Here is a 24,915-nt window from a genome sequence, read left to right as displayed (position 1 = left end):
AAGAATGTGCTATCAACAAACATGCACATCAAAGTGTTTTTCATCTAATTATCCAGTCATTTTCATTGCACATCTGCTACATGGATCGGTACTACTTATCTTGTTGACGTTTGTCATTTTGGATGTCTAGACTATTGGATGAATTGACATGACATTTGGTTCAGAAATGTCTGGCCTTAAACGATTGTTTTTTGATAAATGTAGTTATTTTGCTATAATATGCCATATTATTAATTGATCATAGCTATAATTTGTGGTTACTGCTAACTAGTAAATGTGGGTTGAACTTTGAGGTAGCCAGCCTGTAAAGTTTGTCCAGTTTAACTTATTCACTTGAAGGCCTAACTTTATATGTCCACTATGTTGTTTTCAGCTTAGTTTTCCTCAGAGCAGTCTACACTGTTTTAAACATCAGGAAGAGGCATTGTTAACGTGCTAATCCAATTTATTTCATGGGTACATTAACTACTTGACAGCTAAATCCCACACAGCTCAATTACTGCTATATTCTGCATGCTTTTATCCAGTTGTATTTACCCCGAGGACACACTGGTCAAGCTGTGGTTAGGAAATGCATAAAAATAATAACGACAGTTTTGTTCCCTTTTCCATGTGGGTATCACCCTGCATAACAAACAGTTTAGTTTAAAGAAAAGGGGGAAAGGGGGCTCTCTCTAAGTCCAGCTTTTATTTTCATGCATCTGATATCAGCTGCTTAACTCATGCAAATAGACCACGTTTTTTATTAAATAAATTACTTTTTAATTCGATTCTCAGACACCAGCATTAATTGAAACGTGTTCTTGTTTGATGTTGTAGCATTTTATTCAATCAGTGCAATTATACGCACACAAAATATTTCACTATCATAATGAGTAGTCTTCGTCACAAGCGGATGATTTTTAATCTTGACGCTTTTTTTTCAATTCAGTAAGTCTACTTGAATGGTAAATAAGAAGATAGTAGTAGTGTAGTGTATGAAGTTAGATACAGCATGAAATGGAGGAGATGTGATGGATGTGGGTTGCAAAGTAGCTTACAGATGCCCAGTAACTTTGGCCTAACCAGCATGGCTTATATGAGCTTTGCCAAGTGGGTGTGCAGAAGGGTAACGTTTGATGTGGGCTGGTAGTGGAATCTGGGGGACTGTGGCTAGGCAATATAGTCAAGCTCAGCCAAAGACTATATTTACTTAGTTCTCTAATGTGACCATTAAAAACTTGTCAAGTTATAATATATACCAAAAGTTCTGTTTAGTTCTTTCTTTCTTTCTTTCTTTCTTTCTTTCTTTCTTTCTTTCTTTCTTTCTTTCTTTCTTTCTTTCTTCCTTCCTTCCTTCCTTCCTTCCTTCCTTCCTTCCTTCCTTCCTTCCTTCCTTTCTTTCTGTAGTCTTCAATGTAAATGTGCCACTTCCTTCCCAATCCTAAACTACTGACACACCTACTTTCTACCTTAATAGCTCTGTTTTTCCATCCATTCTTAGCCATTTTGCTCAGCTCAGTTTTATAACTCTAGTCTGTTTGCTCCTAATGAATGTAGCTCTTTGTTTATCTTCTTTGCCTAAGGGGGTCTGCCTCATCAGAAAGTCTCTCAGGATGCTCACCCAACAGATTCTTGATCCCAACTTGTCAAATACATTTAGTCAGGAACCCCTTCTCTTCAAATTTAAATTCAAGGGTCATCTCTTTGCCTAATTTTCCAATCCAGCTAATACTCTTTTAATGTCATTTTCTGACCTGCAGGGTACTGCTACATTATACTGTTTTGCTAGATTATACCTGTTTATTCATTTCCCTTTTCTGGGACTGTGTGGATACTAATTTCACTGTTTACCATGGTTACTGGTCTCATACAGTGACCACTGAAGCTGAAGCTTCGGAGTTAGGCCTCAGTCACACAGGCCCAGAGGTCACTGGGAAACCATCTGCTAACCACCAGTCAGAAAGGAAATCTATGTCTCTCCAAACTGGTTGCAAAGTTTTTGCTGGCATTGAACTTTGTCGCAAAGACAGTGCTGCACTGAAAACCTTCTTGTTTGCTTTGGTCATTAGCAGATTGCCTCGTTTTCTTGCATTTTGCATTAAGATATCGACTTGTTTGCAAACAGCTAAACATTGAGTGGTTTTGAAACTTGTTTGGCACAATGCAAACAAGAAATAGAGAAATTAAATGCAAACATCCTCAGTTTCTTTGTTACATAACTCCTCCATGCAAGCTATAGATGACTGTAGCAGTCTGCTAGCAACCAAAGCAATTGCAAAGACCTTTTAGTGCAACACCTCTACAACCAGTTTCACAGCCAGTAACATCCAGCTGCCATTCGCCAAAGCCATGAGGAATACTAGCTGCCAGCTGGTCACTGACCTGTTCTTGGCTTTAACAACAGATTTCACAGTGACTCCTAGCAATCTTCAGCTGCTACTCACCAGCTGGTTGAGGAATACCCATTTTGCCAGGGGCTCCAAACCAGTCTATACGCCTGTGTCACTGAGGCTTAACACTGGTATGTGACAATATGGGAGGCAGAATAGATTCCACACAAATAGCAGTTCAAATGGCTCTCCATCTAATAGCTAAATAGCTTCATCACCAACATATATAGCAATAAATATAATTAGTAACGCAATTTTATTTAACAACATATGTCTTTTAACATTGCTAGGATCCACCTCTTTGGCTGTACCAGTTTTGCATGTCTTCACCTATTATCAGGTTGTACCTTTGGCAAAAAACAAACAAACAAACCTGTGTACAAGCGATTCAATTAAAAGAATAATTTCCAATAATCTGTATTATGTGTGTGACAGTGTATTATCACACAGTTGAAAGATTATTTATTCCTTATTTTTGCCACCTTAATATATAATACTCAATTAAGCATGGCTATCATATGGCATACTTGTCTCTTGATTTAGAGCCAACTGTCCCTTTTAAAAGGTCTGTGTCTCATTTGCATTGACCTGTTCCTCTGTGAGTATGCTCAGCGGGGAGTCGGCAGGAAGCACAGACGAGCCAAAGGAGGCAGTCATTTGAATGGCTGCATGAAATTAGTCAGGTGTTGGCACTGCATGGAGCATATCAATAGCAGCCCCCCTTCCGCCACCACAACCAGCAGCACTCCCCCTCTATCCGTCCACCCCCACCTTCCTCTCCTCAGTAATGTGAAGGAAACAAATGCACCACTAAAGACTCATCATTCCACCCAGATGATGTTTGTTGAAAGCCTAATGACTGTGTCTGTTAGCGCATGCGCACTCACGTCTGGCTGTGTCAAATTCAACCTGTCTAAATTTAGTTTGCTGCTTTCAAAATCCACTATGTGCTAAACCAAACACAGCGCAGGCTCATTTCCCACATCCTTCGAGGCACATTTCAAGCTATTAGCCACACTCTAAATAAGAAAATAAAAGGCAACATTGGCACCTTCATAAGTTCTATATTTTCTGCTTATATGGGAACCCACAAGTGTTTCATCTTTTTTTTTGTATGTCCGCTTTTGAAGTGGAGGTCTTTTATCCTCATGTTCAGTTGTGTTGCAACAGACTTTAATAATAACCACTAATTTATAGTATTTATACTTTGTTTGTCCTTTAGTTGAATTGTGATCTCTGAGTGTCAGTCGCTCTGGTCATTCTCCCTACAGAACTTTTCTAAAGCCACGACACGAGGAATATGTACATGTGTACACATGTTAGGGGTATTTTATATATAACCATCCAAGAATAGCGCTATATTTACAGATGCTTATACTGACCGGACTTGAAAACCTTGACTTAAAAATCTGTTGGGTTTTTTTGCACACACACACATGCAACAAACAAAACAAAAAAATTAATTAGTCATTTGTTGATATGCTTAATTTGACTCCTGTTTAATCTGGCAAGTACTGATACTGCCAAGTAGTTGTTGATACAGCGTTGGATAACAACTGACTCAACAAATGAGTGTTTCTGATGTCATCACTGGGAGGTCTGATGCAGATGCCAGCAAGGAGACTGTGTGGACGGCCTGAAAAACACAAATTACTTAAGACCTATGGCAAAGTTTTCATATTTAGTTGTTCGTTTAAACTAGTACTACAACTGTATTAGGATGACGACACATAATAATTATATTGAATATTAGTTTGTTAAATTACCTTTTTTTTTCTTGGAATGTCAGTCACACAGGTCATGAGGCTGGCGAAAACTTCTAGTGTGAAACTGGTCACAAAGAGGTAAACGGTGGGTGTAAGCCACGCTAAGCTAATGTCACCTTATTTTCATGGTAGACAAAGGCTAATCTACAACACTATTGTGCTAGTTAATATCATGTTAATAAAGCTGTAGTGTCACACTGTACCAAGTACATTTTAATGCTTTCATTTTGGTCCTCACTCATAATTTGTACTTTTTAAACAGATGTGTTTGATTGGCCTCATTAGCTGCATCAACATGTGACTTATCTTTTACTGTTTTAACAAAATATACAATATGTATGCCTTTATATTCTTTTACAATGTGAAATGGTCAAACGAGCCATCTGAAAGAGGTTTTAAGGACACATAAGCTCTTGTCGGTGTAATTTTAAGGATTATGATGTTATGGTCATGCAAAACACTTAATACTTACATTTAATAGACAGAGAGAATGCACAGTACAGTCCTGAGATGTGGAAAAAGTCAAGAAATAGATTTTCAAAAGACAGAGGGTGGAGGAGGGAGGCTTGTTGACAACAGCTGGCAGACAATGATGCATCTCCTGAAAGTCTTCATCCCAAGGCTGATGGATGATAGCGATAGAAATGGAGGGGGTCTGCACACCAGCCGCTCTCATTTTTATCCTTATCATAAAAAACAAAACAAAAAAACCATTTGTAAACATTTCCATTTTTTACACAACAACAAGCATGTTCCACAGTTCACCAAAGCACTTTTTGTGGTATACAAAGACTATATGTCAGGTATAGACAATATGGATTTCTGCTCTATTTTTTTGCAGAAGAAATGTGAGTTCCCTCCGGGCACTCTGGCTCCCTCCCACTGTCCAAAAACATGCAGTTTGTGGGGATAAGTTATTTGATTAGTCTAAATTTGCCCATAGGTATGAATGCGGGAGTGAATGTGAGTGCAAATGGTTGTCTGTCTCTGTGTGTTAGCCCTGCGACAAACTGGCGACCTGTCCAGGGTGTACCCCGCCTCTCGCCCATGACAGCTGGGATAGGCTCCAGCGCCCCCCGCGACCCTGAAAAGGATAAGCGGAAGCAAATGGATGAATGGATGAAAGAAATGTGACCATCTTGTCTGAGGAATTCTCACCGTCCTTACCGAGGAGAAATATCTGGGACAAAACTGTGTATATTTTTAATAGCTTTATTGGAAGCTTAATGGCAATATCATCAGAAAACCTACTGAGCCTCCTAATTGAAACCATTACAAGTCTGTCATGAAACTGGAGCAGTCAAATTCAACAACAACAGAAAATGGAGACCATTCAAACCACCAAAAACAACCCCCAGAACGCCATCCAACACATAATAGAAACAATAAAAACACGTGTCACTGAATGCATAAAATCCATTTCCTCAAACAGAAGAAAGAAAATCTAAACCACTAATAAGCAACTGACAGACATTTTTAGATATTTTACTATTCTGTGAAATTATTAGTAATGACTCTTCTTCTTTTTTTTGCCCTGTGACAAACAGTGTCAGTAACTGTGGTTGGCATCAATGAGTCAATCACGTACATCACACTCCAGAGTCCATATCTATATGAGTTATTTCTGACTTGTGTAGAATGTATAAAATTCATCTCTTTTGACTGAGCAGGATTGTCAGAACAGAGCAAGAAAGTCACCTGTAATAATCATTCTGCTGGGAATTGGGTGAATGATCGATAGCACCTCTGAAAACTTTTCTAAAAATACAGCTCTCTGTTTTGGGTGGGCTGCCTAGAGTAAATGCTCTCACACTGGGTTTGCATCTCAATAAAATAGCAGGACATTTCAAGGATGAAGGTTCATTAAGTAAGTGAGAGGATGTGAAATCATGCATGTGCGTTTCAATAAAATAAATACTGTATAGAAAACAAAAAAAATAGGGAAAGTTCATTTTCAACGCAACTGGAAACAAACTAGAGATGAAAGAATTGGTGACACATGGTGATGATTCTTGCTGCAGACCAAGCAGCTTCCATAGTTTTATCAGAAAAAAAGGTGTTGTGATATAAAATTTTCCATTTGGATTACCGTATTTCCCGGACTACAAAGCGCACCCGAATATTAGCCGCACAAGCTAAAATCAGGGGAAAATCCTGTTTTGTACATACATTAGCCGCACCTGACTAAAGGCCGCAGGTGTTTCAATGTTGACTTATCATATGTAAGAGAATATGCACAAAGGGAATTGTCAGGAAAGAGATGGCTGTTTGGAGACACACCCCTTTTATTAATATTTTGAAAAACAAGTTATGGGTACATATTTGCATAACTTTTTAGGTATATGTACAAGTAGCGGTAATTACAAGTAGGAAACATGTACTGTGCTTCATAAATGAGTAACAAATGTAGTACATAACAATAACCTACAGCACACCAGAAAAATAGATTCAGACTACCTTTTAGGCTCAGGTGCAGCGACACGGCTTTAACAAGAAGAAAAGTCAGTCATTCACCACCATCTTCCTGCCCACTAAAACCACCAAAGTCCTCTTCTCCAGTGTCGGATACAAACAGGCTCAGGGTGGCCTCGTCATCCACTCTCAGCTTCTTTCCTTCGTTGTCACTTTCAAAACCAAAGAAATCCTCGTTGTCAGTGTCAGAGTCGAACACCCTCAGAAGGGCCGTGGCGGTGTCCTCCTCTCCATCATGCAGCATTCAGCCCTTCGAAATCCGTTGGTGATCATTGATGTTTTCACACTTTTCCACGCTGTCAGATTCCACTGGTGGAGTTGAGCATAACTTGCTTTTCGCATTGTTTTTCGCGCTACTTGTACGGCACTATGTTGTCTGGCGGATGGACACGTGACCAACACACCACTCTTGAACCCCGATACTGTGTGTCTGATCACATGCCCTTCCGCCAGGCAACGTAGTGCCGTACAACAGCGGAACAAACAAAACAAATCGTCGTACGATATCACAAAAATCATGGACAATCCATAGAAAAGCCGCACCTGACTAAAAGCCGCAGGGTTCAAAGCTTGTGGAAAAAGTAGCGGCTTATAGCCCGACAATTACGGTATTTGTGTTAGCATCAATTAGTCCCACGAAAGAAAGGAAAACCAACAAAGTCACTGAATATTGTATTTATTGCGTTTCCTTCTGATGTACCCACAGTAATGAATGGAAACAGTGCTAGAAGTGTGTATCAACTCCAGTCAAACAGGGGCAAGTAGTGCGTATCTTTCACTATTTTGAGTCAGTGAATAATACACCCTCTCTATGTCAACGTCAGCGTGTAGGATTGACTTATATTACAGTGTATTTGTATTAATTATGACGTCTTTTGTATTTTACAGCTGATTGCAGCAGATTTTGTTATTCAATTAATTGCTAAAGAAAAATGTTACTGTCCATGTTCTCTGCTTTAATAGAAAAAAATATACATGTATTAACAGATAGATAAATATATGTTTCTAATAACTGTATTTAATGAAATCTCTTAACAACCACACATAAATATCTGTTAAACAATTTAAGATTGTTGTTTGTCACAAACAACAATCTTAAATGAAGTATGGTTTTAAAAACGCAGATTGCAAATAGAAAATTGAAGCAGGCTATTGCTTTCCTTTGAACCACTTCACACTACAAACTGGAAAGGGCTGCGCTGGTATTACTGACACATACAAATACCTGCCTATGCAATAACTATGTAATACCTAAATAGTCCTTTCTAGGAGCCACTTCCACACATGCACTGCAGTCTTAAATGTTTCTAGACCTAAAGAAGGTGCATGTTAAATGCAAACGTTCAGCTTAGTCAGGTATGTGATATCTGATTGCCTTCTTGTAAAAATAGTGCAGGTAATTATATGCAGAAGCAAGTGGTCATGGTCATTACGTGTCATGCCTCTTGCAAGTTCTACCCAGGCAGTACCCTGGCATAAGCCAAGAGGAGTATTTCTATTTGTGGAAAACACATCTGCCTTTCTCCTGCCATGTGTGAGAAAAGGCAACTTTGTATAATGTCGCTAACAGATTCTCTAGAATTCATGTATAAAAGCACCTTATGAAGACTGACAATGAAAAGAAAAACATTAAAGTGACACGCTTAAGTTAAACTAGCATTCAAAATTCAAATTTAGCAATGCTAAATTTGCATTTAGCCTAGCAACGTGCTAATCTGGCAGACCACAGACCCAAGCTCAACTGCAATTTCATTAGATCATTGAGATCAGCTCAGTGCCAGCCCACATAATGTGCCTGTATTTGCTACAAACTGCAAGCTTCTTTGCAACCCACCTCTATCCCAACTCATACTTTCATGCTCAGAGTTGTTAATGAGGTCTACTCTGTTATGTAGTATGGGCCTTGTTGCTGCTTCTCTCTCCTACTGATTTTTTGTTACACCCTGGCTCTGCTAGGTGACGGGAGGGCCCAGAGACAGGAGGGTTAGATAAAAAGAAAAACAAAAGGTTTATTACCACAACTGAAAACCGTTAGTGAAACGACTTATTAGGCAATGGGGTGATTTAAACAAAAAAACTCATATATTCAAATAACACAATAACACTAACAGAACACTAATCATCTAGTCATCTCACAGGCAGCTACTCAAAACAAAGGTTCGAATTTCCATCAGGAAGGCGGGCCCACATGAGGCCAGGGGGCGTAACACCCCTCCCCTTAAAATAATAACAATTTATAAAAAGGTGGAAAGATCGAAGAACAATCATTGTTGGGCAGTACCTAATGAGTCTGACATTGCATCTGGTGACTGTCTTCCTTCCTGTAAGAAGGAACTCTTGTTTTGTTGCCAACTACTTTAAGGTTATTAGATCAGAGACTGCTGGTGGTACCGCGCACTCGTTTTAAAACTCGTGGTGATCGGGCCTTTCAGACTGTGGCACCACGGCTGTGGAATTCTCTCCCTCTGTCTCTTCACTGCACGGACTCCATTGATTCTTTTAAGAAACAGCTGAAGACATTTTTATTTAGAAAAGCATTTGATTAATTTCTTCTTATGCTGTTTTTATAGTTTTATTGTTTTACATTGTTTTATTTACTGTTATATTGTTTTTATATTCCCATTTCCTGTGTTGTAAAGCACTTTGTGATTTTTATCTGTGAAAAGCGCTATATAAATAAATTTTACTTACTTACTTACTTACTTACTCATACTATAGTGAACCATTGGGTCATTGGGGTTCTCACTTCTTTTGCTTGCTGTTACAAGGGTATTTAAGTTGACTTACAATAGCACATTAAACTGCATTGAGAGAACTTGTTGTGAACTGGTGATTTATCAGAAATAAATAAATCTAAAGTGAAATGTCTATGTATGCAACTAAAATAGACAATTATACATAAGTATTTACATTTCGGACTAAAGAAATGTAACAATCCTTTCCATTAGATTATGCACATTCATATACAGATATTTGTTTATTGTAATTTAACTTTTAATATGAGAGCGTCACAACAACACTCCTGACTAACAAAGACATGGAAACCAGATGAAATTTGCAGACTGCAGTAGGAACAGCCAGTGATGTACACAATGACTCCCAGCTGAGTAAAGGGAGGGGGAAGGATTGGGATTGTTCAGAGGGAGTCATGAGACAGACGCAGGGACCCTAAGGGAATCAATAATCACAGTGGACAGTGGCAGACTGTGCAGTTGGCCTGTTCCTGTCAGTTATGTTGGCGTAGCTGTTGAGCAGCAGAAGAGATGTGCAGCTTTAAAAGAAACAACTTCTCCATCTCAGGCACCTTCTTTCTCATTCTTTAATTAGGAACGACCTTGGCCAATAAATAAATGGCTCACTGACCTCACCATCATCGACCCATCTTTTAAGTGCAAAGTCACAATTTGCCCCACTGCTTTGTGCATCATGTCATAGTAAAATGGACCCTTTCATGGCAGGGGATGTGTAATGGTGAGCGATTGAGCCACTAATAGCATTACATTAGGCCAAGCAGAGGGCTGTATTACAGTATGTCATTGTAGTTAATGGCTAACTGCATGCATGGCTCATTCAAGTTATAACCATTTTTAAAGTTCATTCCATCTGCCTCTCTTTCTCTACAGCTATGTCTAATCCGTTAATGCTGCTTTATTTGGCCTTTTAAAATATTCTGAGCAGCAGCAGTTTGTCTGCCCGGACTATTTAATTCATGGGACGGAAATGTTTTCGATGCTTTGGTCGTGCTGTGATGTACTTAAAGTGGACCTTTTTTTGATCTCTTGTGGATTTTTTTGAGCATGCACTTGTGGCTGCTGCATGCTGTGCGGTGGATCAGAGTTCTAAAGATGGATTTCATTCACTAATCTGCCCTTTCTGTGAATGCAGGGTTCTTGCTCTAAATTGTCTATGTGAAAGGCACTTAGATTACATCACAAGGCAGCTGATTCAGAAATCCCTCCCTAATTGCATTAGTAAATGCAGTATCAGCCATGCAAATACGTCTTAAACTATAATCCGAAAAACTTTCTACTGATAATTTTTGGGTTTTTATCCATCCTGTGCCACAACTGGAAAAAAAAAAAAGATTCAAGGTCGCCAATAGAACATTTAAGGTTTCATCTGTTATCCATATTGCCATCATATTTAGGCAGATGATGACTTTGGTTATTCTTTCTTTTTTTGTTTTATAGCAAGTAACAGGTTTTCAAAATGTACTCTTCCACTAATAGCAACTGGCCTCTGAATGTAGCTCAAAGCATCATAAAGTGGCTGATCCAGAATCAGTGATCATTGCACATGCTTGTAGTTATTAACCAGTTCAGAAATTTTCAGAGTTTAGGCTTTTGGCCCCTGGTGGGCTGTGACAGGTACTTCTTAATATCTGACACAACAACACACCATTAAGCTGGAAAATGTTCTTTATTTCATTCATAAATAAACTTTTAATAAAAATAATAATAATAACAATGGATTGCATTTATATAGCGCTTTTCCAGACCCTCAAAGCACTTTAGAATTCCACTATTCATTCAGTCTCACATTCACACATGTGGACTTTTATCCAAGTCCACATTTAATGAATTAAATGTAGAATGATTCATTTCTTTTGGTAGGTCTCACCCTGTAAAAGTGCAACTACTTATCTGATATTTGGATAATTTCTAAAAATAGGCCTCATGTATAAAGTGGTATAACTGCCTATACAAAGCTGTTCTCCTTGCAATAATGCTGCAGTCAGTACCACGAGTAGGTGCCCCAAGTGAAATGGCCAAATAGTTTGGAAGGTTGTTCACGAGATATGGGATGGTTTCATACAAATTGGTATGGCATGAACAGTAATGCGAGGTGTAGGAATCATGGCCAGAAGGCAAAGCTTTCAATTTCCCAGTCACTTTATCAGCTCTGATTAGCGACTGAAAGAATAAGATTGTGGATAAAAGAGACTGATATGAGTTTCCTGTGTAGGGTACTTGGCTTCAGACTTGGAGATAGGGTTAGGAGTTTGGACATCTGGATGGAGGTTGGAGTAGAGTTGCTGCTCTTTCAAAGGAGACAGCTGAGGCAGTATGGGCATCTAATCAAGATTCCTTCAGGACGCTTTCTCTTGGAAGTTTGTTGCTGTGGAAAAGGACACTGAGAATACCCTGCCAGTTTGCTGCCACTATGACCTGACTTCAAATAAGCCCAAGATGGATGGATGGATGGATGGATGGATGGATGGATGGATGGATGGATGGATGGATGGATGGATGGTCTTACTTTGACGGAAAAGATGAGGCTCTTGGTGATTGATCACTGGAACAGCCTTTTTTATACTGGGATCATGGATGCTTTATTTAACCAAACTTTATTGGGTGTCAAGACCCTACTACATATGCTTCAGGACTCACTTACCACTTTGATAGGGACTGGTCTTAAACTATTCTGACTAAAGAAGTCTTGAGTCCACTTCATGACTCTCTATCAGTATTGTCAGTAGGCCTCAGAGTGTAGTGTTGTCCTGTGTTTGTCCCTCACTCCCCGCCTCTGTGCTTGTAATTACCTTTCCACCACAATCCCTTAATACTTCCAAATGGGCAAAGACACCTCCAGGGTTTCCATAAGTGTGTTTTGTACGCACGCTCATATGCACGTGCATATGGCAGCCCGTTCCCAATGGAGCTGCCATATGTGTTTGTGTGTCTGGGTGTGTGTGTGTGTGTATGTATAAGGTGTAGATTTGTGTGCATATGCTGGTCCTCTGGGGCCTTTTGCGCGCTGGATAAATAATGATGAATTACAGATTGATTACCCAGGAGTGAAAGCTCTGGTATTAAACTTATTATAAAAGGCTGCAACCTGTGAGCTGTGCGTGTGTTTGCACAGGAGAATGCCTTTAGCTTCTGCTTTGCTCATAATTAAAGGAGTAATATTTCTGGGTCATAAACATAAGGATTGGCAGCATGGGTTTTTAAACTATATTGATTGCATATAGTTTGCGTGCTCGGGCCTAGGCAGCAGCAGCTTTACAGAGCATCAATATTTTACCTGTATACTTCACACAGACACACTGAGTGGGTGGTCAAGTAGATGTAGCTTTTATGGCCAATGCAGAGTAATAACCTGTGTGGACCTGCATTTTGCAAAATGAGATATGTGTTGTTTTTATGTTCGGACACATTGGTGAATTACACAATTGAGCCCTGGAGAGCCTGTTTAAAGTAGCATAGTGAGAAGTTTAAATAGAAAAGGCAATTTATGAGAAATACTCTCTCTGACTGCAAATGTATGCTTCTGTAGCTGCCACACTTTTCTGCTGGCTGGTGTTCACTGATTGTTAGCTCTTGTACCAATTAGGCCCTTTATTCCTGGTGCAGAAATAGTCTATTTTTGTTCCAGCTTCACACAAGTTATGCCATGGTCAGACTGTATAGGAGGGATGACAGAGTAGAAAGCTTGTCCTGTTAGAACATATGCGTCCATATTTGTTGATATTATTCAAGCAATATTTATGATTATGTTCTAAAAGCATATAAATGTTTAAAGTAGCTTCCCAATTGCCTAGTCATAATTATAATTTACAGATGCTGTTTAGTTGCTATACAATGTACATGCTTACAATACAATTTCCCATAAAAATACGTTTTAAATATATTTTTGGTGAAAAAAAATTAGAACCTCTGATTTAAGTTAGCAATTCATGTTTAAATATGCTACCCATATTGCTACCCATACCAATATTGGTTTACACTGAACTGATCATGAACATTTTAAAAATCTCAAGGAATATTTATATTTTAGCTAGTTAGCTAACTTGTTATCACAGCCTCATTTACAAATATTAACCCTCTGTAGCCCATAATGGCCAAAGCCAGCTGACCTAATGTTAGCTAACACCTAGCTAGCTTACGACCAGCTGTTGTTGTTATAGCTGGCTGACTGTCAGATGTAAAGTTGCAGGTTAGTTGTCTAATCTCCTGACAATAGCTAACTGCAACACTATTTAGGAAAAAAATATGAATATTCTGACCCTGACGTCTGACGCAGATGAAGAATAAGAGGAGAAAGAGATGCTAAGAAAAAGATGATGAAAATATAAATGTACAAATCTTAAATGGTAATTTATAGTTTGACAGAGCTATTTGTGATCTTTAACTTAAAACGAACTTATAATAAACATTTTATAATCAATATTTTTTAGCTACATTTTAGACGTATAGTGTTTATTTGGAATATTCTTTTGGAATTCTTTCTTAAGTAACAGTTTCAGGTCAAGAGTGGTGTGAGATTACTCTGAGCCTGAAAGGTGTATCGGTCTGCTGTGACTTGAAGTCATGTTGATAAAGCAGATTTTAAAGATAAGCCCTCAATCTCTGTTCCATTATAACCAAATAAGAATGGATCCCTATGTTCCCATATGTGTATGTAGCATCAGTAAATAGAACAAACTATAAGGATCTCCATTCGCAAGAGTCAGTTGAACTGTTTGGACTTATTAGAATCTCACACCTGATGACTCAATCTGGAAGTACTCTTTGAACTCTCAAACAGGAGAAGACCCTTGAACCAATCTAGAATACACTGGAGGGATTACATATCCTATCAGGCCTGGGAAAGCCTCAGGGTCCCCCAGAAAGAGCTGGAGCACGTGGCCGGCGATGACGATTTTGCCTCGCCTGCTGCGACTGCTGATAAAGATGGATGGCGGGATAAAAATCACACTCCCACTTTGAGCTGCTGCTTCTGAAATTTGTCCAGGAGGGGTTTGGGATCTGATGGTCTCTCGTAAGATTAAAGTTTGATATTTATTTGACATTTCCAAGCAATCACTTTAATGTGCCCTATTAAGCAGTCTGTTGTTTGATATTTTTGTCTCACTTGTTTGAAAAAATAAATGCTTGTATTTTTGTGTCGCAATTTTTGTACAGCACATTTCGCGTAATAAATTATGGTTGAGGAAAATGCATCTTCATATGACTCACGTCTTAGAGAGGGAATGAAATATTAATTCACAACGAAAAAAGAAAAAAAAAACATTATTCCCTAACAAATTTTCATTGCCCGAGTTTTTTTTTCTCACCAAATAATCACTGTAACAAAACGGTAAAGACATTAAACCATGCTTTGTGTGAAAAGAAATTGTTCCTGTGGTGATAATATGTCTGCATTCACTATTCAGATATGATCATATTTTTCAATTGAGAGCCTTTATACATTCAAATAGCGAATATGTATCTTATTACTCTGTATACTCGGCAAGGCACCCATGTCAAATTCAAAAATGGTTCTTTTTATTCACCATTTCACACTTCTTTACTGGTCAACATTTTTGAAATCTCTATTATCCTGCTGTATCCACAAACGGACAAACAAGAGATTTTGCACTTGTTTCGTAACCTCAGCTTTACCCAACATAATCTGCAAAGTTAAGACATTTATTTACTTCACCATCCATATCTGTTCCAAATGACTCAAACTAAATCCAATTAGCTAAACCAACAGCATTTACCTGTGTCTTAATTTAATCAAATCTAATCAAGTGGAAGTTAAAAGCCAAGTAAGTGGTATTAACCTCTGTCTTTAGCTTTTATTTGCACTGAGATTTGTTTTATTCTCCCCTTTCTTTTCATCGTCACCAGCCTAATGCAACTACTCATGAATTCGAATTGTCTCAATGCAACATTGATGTATACTTTATTAAGAAAAAAAGAGTTGTATGAGGCGAGATAGAAATCACGTTTTTTGTGAATCTCCAACTAAATAATGCAAAAAGCAATCAGGAAAAACAAAATTCGGGAAGAAAATGTGTGAGATGCAAGGAATGACACTCACAGTAGGTAGCTAGCCTGACAAAATGATAACACAAAAGCTAATTGGCTAACTGAACAAACATATTCTGTACTGTAGACACTTTGTCAAATTTGCCCTTGAAAAGCGCTATAATAAATAAAGCTTACTTACTGTGTGGATAAATGGAGGGAAGAAGACAAAGGCAGGAAATAAAAACAAAAGAAAGCTTTTTAAAATAAGAAATACAAGTGTCAGGTTCAAGGACTGAAGGAAATAAAGAAACACTGACACACACAAAAAAATGCCAAAGACAGGAAGGCATAAAAGAAAGGGAAGAACAGAAGAAAGCGCAAAAACGACAACAAAGGTGCATAACAAAGACCTTAACACAAGGCCTTCTCTCATATCTCCAGTCATGGTTAACATGAGGTAAACAACATCCACACCAAAGGAAGCAAATACTATAAAATGTCATAGTCTTCTTTGTAGTGGTAAAATTGCAATTTAAAGAATCATTAGAATCATCAAGGCCTGTTTAAATATGACAGATTCAGTTAGCAACTGTGGCTGGAAGTTATAATTTGTCTTCCTCAACATAAAGTTAGCAAGAATGAAAATACAGTGAAAGAATTTCTGGCACATTTACAACATTCATTATGCAGAATTGCAGGTTTTTGTTTGCATCATACCAGGCTATGCACATCTTATCCAATTATATGTTCTATACAAGTGATTTTCACATATGGCAGCTTTATAAACATCTGCTTATAAGACAACATGTGAAGTACAAACTGTGAGTCATATTTTAGTTCCCCCAATTTGTAAACTACTTAGTAAACATCCAGTTAGTGTGTTTTTGTTCCTGTGTACACCTTGGCACACAAAAGCTTGCAAACAGTTTGTTCATTCTTGGCATATGTTTTATTTTTCAACACGTTCTTCTTGCCAAACAATTTGTAGATTTTGTTGCCAGCGCACCTGCAAATTGGGTACTCAGTGGCCTCTTTGGAACACTTCCTCATGTTGCTTTAAAAAGTGACATTAAAGAAGTTGTTGTCAAACCCCTGTTTAATCAGACCCATACTGCTGACTAGCATTCAAATTAATGACTCTCCGGTGCATTTCTAGCAGTGATTTATTTGCCTCAAAGCTGAAATTCCACCCTTCGTGTGACGTTACCTTAATTGTGTCCACTTCTTACATACCACTTAGTCAGTGTTTGTGCAATGTGGGTTTCGGAGTGCATTAATTTTTGTCATGCTGAATAGGGGGAAATTGTTTCCCATAAAACAGACAGCGGGCAGCATAACCTCCCTCAAACATTTCTCTCCATTGTAGTGGTACGAATGACACATACTTTGTTTTGTATTTCTCCATCACTGTTTCCTATTATGAGCCAAAGGATGCACAGTTGACTGTACTCTTTCAAGAGTTGGATCCTCTGGGTACCTATCAAAGACCCATGGGAACCTTACCGACTCCTTCAGGCTTAATTATCCTCACCATCAATATTACAACAATGTGTTGTTTTTTCAAACTCAGTACAATGATCAATAGTTCAGGCGAAAACAAATGATGCTTTCAAAAGCTTTGGGATGTTTTCTGAGTTCTTACCACAGAGGCCAACTGTGGTTATAATAGTTCATTAAGACTAAATTAAAACTAAAACTTATGCAGGCCGTCGGTCCAACACTGAGATGAAAATGTCAAAACAAAAAGGGAAGAAAAGTACAAGTCAGTTTTTGTTAAGTACGAAAAAAAAATCTTCTTTTTGCATGAAAATGTGAATAATTTAGTATTTTCTGAAACTGGTTGAAAGTCAGCTAAACAAAATATGATAAAGAAAATACTCAGCATTTTACTGTGGATGCATCCTAGTTTATTGTTATTTTTTATTAGTCAGGGACTATGTACAAAAACACTGAACTGAAAAAATGCCAGATTTATCTCCTAGATACAGTTTTTGTAGTTATGCATTTTTACACCACCACTGTGGTAGTAAATTGAATCATCAGTATGTGATTGAAGTGTAGACCTTCAGCTTTAATTAAAGGGATATACTTTGCACCCTTAAAAATAATGGACTTTTTTATACAGGTTCCCATTTTCAAGGGTTCAAAATGGCACTCAGTGTCTTCTTCTGCTGCTATAGCCCATGCTTAATGGTTCAATGTGTTGTACATTTAAAGATGCTCTTCTGCTTTCTGCTTGGTTATAATGAACAGTTCTTTAAGTTACTCTTGAGTTCCTATTAGCTCAATGCTTGGTTCATATCTTTAAATCTCTGGCAACAAGAGGACAATTTCACTCCCCCTCTTTTGTATACTTTTTTTCTCAGTAAACCTTAGATATGATGTGCAAAAATCCCAGTAAATTAAGTTTCTTACATACTCAGACCAGCCCAACTGGCACTAACAATCATACCCCATTTAAAGTCACTCAAATTTCAGCAGATCGTTTTCATCGTGTCTACATCACCAAAATTCATCGAGTTGTTTCCATGTGATTGGCTGATAAGTGTTATTGAGGAGTTGAACAGGAGTGCCTAACAAAAAGGCAAGTGAGTGTACGTTGGAACAATAATGTAAGGTTTCCATTAAACCCTGAGCTAGACCTGGACTTGCCTCATTGCAGACCATTTTGGAAACACTGTTTGAAGGACTGATTCAGTGGATTCAGAGAGCTCCTGTTTGATCATCTGCAAGCAAAGTTGATCCCAGTGAAGCCGGCCTCCTGCTGCCATGTCAAACTCAGGTAAAGTGGGCTTAGAGATCTTTGTGCCTGAAACTGTGCTGGCTTGCTAGCATTAGCAGCTTTCTACTAAGCCTACTGAATGTGTGTAACCACTGAAAGTTTTTGTTACTTCTATTTTGATATTTGAACATTTTATTTTGCTCCATTTAACCTCATATTAACAATAACCTACAATAGCAGAAAGAAGAGGGAAAAAAACAAAGAACACAAAAACATGTCGCAGTATGTGTAAAGACTAAAAAACGATGGCATTGTTCGTTCAAAGAGGAAATGTAACAGAACAATTAACAGCTTCATTTAGTCAGTAAATTAATTGTGAAATTAGTCCATTATGAAATCAAGCATGTTCTTTATCAGTTAAAGTGCTGTCAAGCAGCAAGCAGTTATACTGCACCTGCTGGTTGCGGCCATTCACCTTTTCTAATCTCATCACCTTACTAAGTGGTTACAGATTGTAGTTGAAATAAATTACACGGTTAATGATACGACCTAAGTCTGGGATTTAATATCATTAGAATTATTTCATTACCCACACTAGACAATTAAACCTTGAACCTGACACCTGTATACCGGTTTAATAAGTTCTTGCATTCCTTGCTATGTCATATCTCATAAATACATGTAGCGTGCCGCTGTTTCATGTGTCATGTCAATATTTTGTATTCATATTTTTGTCTTTACACGGTTACAATTTAGGCAACAAAGCCAACTTAGCTTTAAGAACCTAAGTTGTTAAAATTTTAGCCCACAATCTGGGCTAAAATTTAAAACAAGAACCAGCATGCTGAAAAATTATGGCAAGGTTAGCCAGTGCACAACCAGTTCAATACCACCAATGGGTTCAAACTTTCTTTATGAACTGGATACCTATCTGCATTATTCTAACATGAGTGAAATTGGACATTGGCACTCTCATAAAATCTTTAAATTTACTCAAGTACTGTAGATCATAGTTACAAACAGACAATTCCTATATCATTGCCTTCTGTCAGACCTCTCAATGAAGCCATAATGACTTTATTGCCATACATCCAGTTAAAGCCCCTGTTACCATTAAGGCCTGAAGACCCTGCTGGCAGTCACTGTTGGGAAAGTTACTTTGAAAAAGTAATTAATTATAGTTACTAGTTACTTCTTCAAAATAAATAACTGAGTTAGTAACTTAGTTACAAGATTCTAAAAGTAATTAATTACTTGAAAACTAACTATTGCGTTACTTTGAAAAAAAAGTTTAACATTTTTTCCGGGGTATAACTGGCCATTTTTAGCTACTTTTGATTTGACCTCTACATTTTACTTTTAAAAACTATTTACTTTGCTTGTTTGGTATAATCCTTTTCAGCACAACCTCACGTGTCTGGATTTACATTTATGTTTTCATGTTGGCATACTCTATTAACACAATTGATCTAAAATCAGACAAAAAAAACATAAAATCCGAGTAGAAAAAGTTATATTTTTACTGTAACAACCACAAACATCTTTAATGAATCATATTTCATAACTTTAAATGCAAATATAAATTGTCAGTTTTAAAATCATATGAACAAGTTTTGCAAACAACAAAGTTATTTGCAGCCATTTACCCTTTTACCCCCTTTTTAATAACCATTTCAAACTATTTACACAACAATCAGCTGTTCTGCATTCAATAAGATGCCACACAAATTATTTGTGCCACCCCAAAAATTTCTGTCCACTATAAAGGAGAACATCACAGCCTGATACCTGCAGGTCTGACAGCAGCAGGTGTATCACTCCTCCTGTTTTCTACCCGGAGACAGCAGTCACCTCATTGTTCTGACACACAACACAACACTATCTACAACACTACACACTAACTACACAAGACAACACATTAACTACACAATCCAAACATGCTGAACGTCACAAATCTCTCACATCTCAAAACTCACTCTCTCTCTCTTTTTCTGCTGTCTTTCTTTCTCTCTCTCTCTCGCGATCACTCCTAAAACGTCCCCCTCTTCCTAAACAGCCAAATGTCATGTTGCCATATCACTTTTGATTGGTCGACATGGTGCATTTTTCCACGAACACGAAAGAGCTGTTGTTTGTTGGTGTTTGTTTTAAAGCTCTAGCAAGCACTCTCATAAGCAGAAAGTGCTTGCTAGCGCTGTCCTTAGACAGTAAACATGACCTGTCAACACAATTTAGAAATTGGTATATATATGGTAAATGGTAAATGGACTAGTTCTTATATAGCGCTTTTCCACTCTTCTGAGCACTCAAAGCGCTTTACACAACTTGTGCATTCACCCATTCACACCCATTCACACAAGCACAACTGACATTCACACACATTCATACTCCGATGGATGCATCGGAGAGCAATTTCGGGTTAGTATCTTGCCCAAGGATATTTGGCATGCAGACTAGGGGAAGCCGGGAATCGAACCACCAACCTTCCGATCAGTAGATGACCTGCTCTACCACCTGAGCTACAGCCACATATATATATATATATATATATATATATATATATACACATATCACCTTGTTGCTTTGTCATCTTGAAGTGGTCATGTGATTGGCTTACCACGATCGTGGCTCAAGAGTTGGCAGTTCATCTTGTAATCGGAAGGTTGCCGGTTCGAAACCCAGCTCCGGCAGTCTTGGTCGTTGTATCCTTGGGCATGACACCTCACCCGTTGCTTACTGGTGGTGGTCAGAGGGCTCGGTGGCGCCAGTGTCCGGCAGCCTCACCTTTGCCAGGGCAGCTGTGGCTACAATGTAGCTTGCCATCACCGGTGTGTGAATGGGTGAATGACTGAATGTACTGTAAAGCGCTTTGGGGTCCATAGGGACTAGTAAAGCGCTATGCAAATACAGGCTATTTACCATTTTGACCATTTTGACCATTTTACCACGTCTACTTTATTCTTCCTCGGTCAAACAGCAGCACTCATGCGATTGTTTTGCCCCCTAGCTCCAGGTGTTGTACCAAAAAGTGATCGTCGGGCAGAAAGCGATTGCCGTCCACGGGAGTGGGCGCAGCTGCTTAAAGCTGTAGCGCCCAGATTACTTACGTAGTTCCGTGCAACTGATGCGGCAAGGTGCGGTAAGCTGAAGACAGCTTAAACCGTCTGTTTGTTGAAAAATAGTAACGCAACCGCACCGCATTTTCTTGTTAGTAACGGTAACGGCATTGTAACGATAGAAGTAGTAATTAGATTACTCATTACTGAAAAAAGTAACGCCGTTAGTAACGCTGTTACTTGTAATGCCATTATTCCCATCAGTGGTCACTGTGAAATTTGTAGCTAAATCCCCAGTCATGCCTAGACACCAGTCGGTGACCGATTCCAAAGACAGAGGCTTTGAAAGTTTTGTAGAAGTTGGTAAAACAACTATGACACATTCTGGTACAGTTGATGTTATATTTAAGATGCCATTGATATCAAAATTCTCCCCTCTGAGGGTCCATGGCCTGAAAAAGCTTGAGAATTCACACAGTCAGTTCGCTGATAAGGATGCCAAGAAGCATTTGTCAGGTAGATCACCTGTCGGTAAGAAATCAGAGAATTTCAATGTACTTATCCTTAGAATTTTAATCAGAATAGAGTTTTTGTCCAACCCAGTGAAAAATGATTTTGACAAATAAAAACCATCATTGAATTCAATTTACACAAGTCAGTTTTTAGTCAAGTCTGTGCTGGATGATTTGAATGCAAAATCTGTGACACAGAGGGAAGGATCAATGTGGTTATTTGGCAGAAAACAAATGGCCTGTGTCAGTATGTTCCCGCATTCAAGTGAGAGGCTTAGTTTCAGCCAAATCTATAGGTCTGCCAAATTAACACAAACCTATTGTTGTTTGCAATCATTATGATAAAAAGCAGAGTGTTCAGTGCGCTCATCCCTTAAATGTATCTAATTTTTACCTCTCACTGGCCTATTTGAGTTTCATTGTTCATCTGGCACTGCCCTCAGATTTGCTTTGCTGCAATGCTTTGATATTTACTGTGACGTCTATGCTAATACCTTTCTCCCTTGTTGGTATTTGTGTTTCGTTTTGGTGATTTCCTAGCCAGCCAATTTAAATGTCTAGTATATAGCATATACAACTTTTGTATAGCATACACATTTTAGGCACTTTTTAGGACTAATTGATGAACTACAAGCAACAGAGCAAGTTAAATGATTTTGGTGATATGATATGAACAGTTCAGTCACAGAAAATTTGAGACCACCACCTATAGAATGTATTAGGACTACAGACTGACTTGCGTAGCTTCTGAGATATCCATCCACTCTTTCTATCTTCTGATAATACCGCTGCTACATTCACAACAGGCCACATCAACAGTCATAGGGAAATATCCAGGTGCTCCCAAACTGCAGCCAACCAGAGTTCTGCTCAATGTATTATACATTTTCTGTGTGTGTGTGTTTTTAATGCCGATCTTTTCTGTGTCTTTGTGCAAATAAATAAATATATAAAGAAGTGGTTTAGCAACAACAACAGCTGACGCTGCACAGACAGCAGCTGCATGCCTGTTCTGCAAATTGGGTTGTGAGTTGCCGGGTTGTGGTGACAGAAAGGTTCCCATTATGTGCATTGTGTGTGTTTGTTTCATAGACGGTCTGGCGATTTCGGCGACATTCAATCAACTCACAAAATTTATGGATGCTTGCATCACGGGAGTTTATCTGGAAGTTGGGGCACACTGTGGAGATATGGAAGAAACCCAGGGGAAAAAATTAAATTTTGCCAGGTGTGCTGTTAAGAAAAAGATGAAATATTGCAATCATTTACCAACAACCTCACCTGGACGCCCATCTGATCGCAGGCTGACAAGCGAGCTGGAAACATTGTGTGTAAAAGGACTAAAGGACAGGGCCTTCACATTTGACATTTGTAGCAGGTTTCCGTGCAGATAAATACTCATATTCCATCATTTGGCCCCCTCTCTCTCGCTCTCTCTCTTTCTCGGACTGTCACATGGCTCTATCCCCCGGGGGAGACATCCACTGCCTTGAAGTCCGCTGCACCACCAATCGCAGTCTTCCAAGGCTCAGAGAATAGAACGACTGCACCCTGCTGTATCTAAATATCACTGCCACTGCTTGAGTGTGTGTATGTGTCTTAGTCACACAGATCTTGCCTTAGCATAGTGGAGCCAGCAAATGATTAATTCTTTCTCCCTGATTTTTGGCCGGTTCTCCTTATTACCATCACTAACGACATCACAGATAACGCAAACTAACGCTTCTGCTTCGCCAGCAGCCAAGATATATTTACACCAAGCTTGGTATCGAGATGCACGAGCACATATCACATGAAGCCACAATAAGGCTCGCTGACATCATCTCCAATGATCGGATCAAAACCCCAGAGAGTTGTGATACACAGACGGAGAAGGAGTGTGATGGAATAAAGGGAATCAAAAGGAGGAAGTGGAAAGGAAAGATGCAAAGCAAAATGAAACCGAATGGAAAAAGCAGAGGAGGGAAGCAGAGAGTGGAACAGAGGGAGAGGCTGAGAGTGGGGGGGGGGGGGAGAAGCAGTCTGACTAAGCAAGACGAGCATGTTATGAAACAGCAACGGGCTGCGTAGCGACTGGCTTCTCAGATTGATTTATAAATGTGAGCTGACAGCTGAAGACGAGTGAAAACAAACTTTCTGGTTTTGCTGCCAACAGTCGTTGGAAGCTCGCAGGCATATTATTCACTGTCATGTGATGCAACTTGTAACAGTTATTCTGGCTCACACTCGATTTGTCTGAATAAAATGTTGGAAAAAAATGTAGAAAGAAAAGCGTTTGTATACATTTACATGCTCTATGTAGACATACCCACTGTTGGGTATCACAATCATGGTACAGGAAGATGGGACCATAGTGCGATGCTGTATTGTGGGTTCAGCCTTGATTTCAGAGCCCTGCTAAATGAATACATAAACATAATAAAAGAGACATTTATATTTTTTTTCAAATAACTACATGAAAATAATGTTTTCCTCCCCTTACCACCAACCTGAGCCTGTTCTGGCTGAGGTTTCTTCCTGTAAAAAGGTAGGTTTTCCTTCCCACTGTTGCCAAGAGCTGTTAATCTGATTGTTGTAATTTGGTGCAGTACTAAAGCTCTGAATAATCCATTAATATTTATGAATGTACAGCATTTATTCCATCCATTAACATTATGACATAGCTTTACAACCTTACAAACACTGAGTCGCTAAAACAAACATTCAAACGCAGTCAGTCAAGGGTCTGATGACTCTTTGTTTCTGCTTGCTGGCATGACTGCCATGTCACAGTAGACTGTGTAATTCTATGTATGCTTCCTTTTTTAATTTTAAAGGCTACCAAAGTTTTCCTTCATAATTGCTGCTAAAACTCATAAAATAATTACACTTTAAATGTGTGGGTGGCAGAGCCGAGTTTCTTAAATGGGGTGTCACAGTGGGGACCAAGAACAAGACCAGGGGCGTCGAGAAAAAGAATACAGTGTAGTAAACTGTAGAACAGGCTGGATTGTCAGGCTGTAGAACTGTTCCCAAATACAGATGGTATTTCATGAGAAGCAGTGTTGCATAAAGTTGCATAATCACTGTTTTGTGTTGAATAACTGGTTCACAAAATGGTAAAACAAGTATTTAAACTTTTTACTTACATTAAAGCCATAATGTTGTTTGTTGATCAGTGTTTCCCAGCCACTGTGCTGTGGCACATAGGTATGCCATGAGAAATGATTAGTACTCTAAGCCATCGACGTGAGTAACCGGCAGAACGATTACATTGTCTTCCACTAGAGGGCAG

General features: G+C 38.7%; 1 long non-coding RNA gene across 1 annotated transcript in view; it reads left to right on the top strand.

The window, feature by feature from the left end:
* Nucleotides 1-23,886, top strand: part of LOC145424191 (uncharacterized) — a 109,228-nt gene extending 85,342 nt beyond the window's left edge. Inside the window, exon 3 of the long non-coding RNA XR_013905164.1 lies at nucleotides 22,734-23,886. This is a non-coding gene — a long non-coding RNA (uncharacterized LOC145424191). The remainder of the gene's footprint in view (nucleotides 1-22,733) is intronic.
* The last annotated feature ends 1,029 nt before the right edge of the window (nucleotides 23,887-24,915 follow it).

The sequence above is a fragment of the Astatotilapia calliptera genome, chromosome 23 (genome assembly GCF_964374335.1).
Source record: "Astatotilapia calliptera chromosome 23, fAstCal68.1, whole genome shotgun sequence".
NCBI classification, from domain to species: Eukaryota; Metazoa; Chordata; class Actinopteri; order Cichliformes; family Cichlidae; genus Astatotilapia; species Astatotilapia calliptera.
Note: the sequence above shows the minus strand (reverse complement) of the source record. Positions and strands in the feature narration are given on the sequence as shown.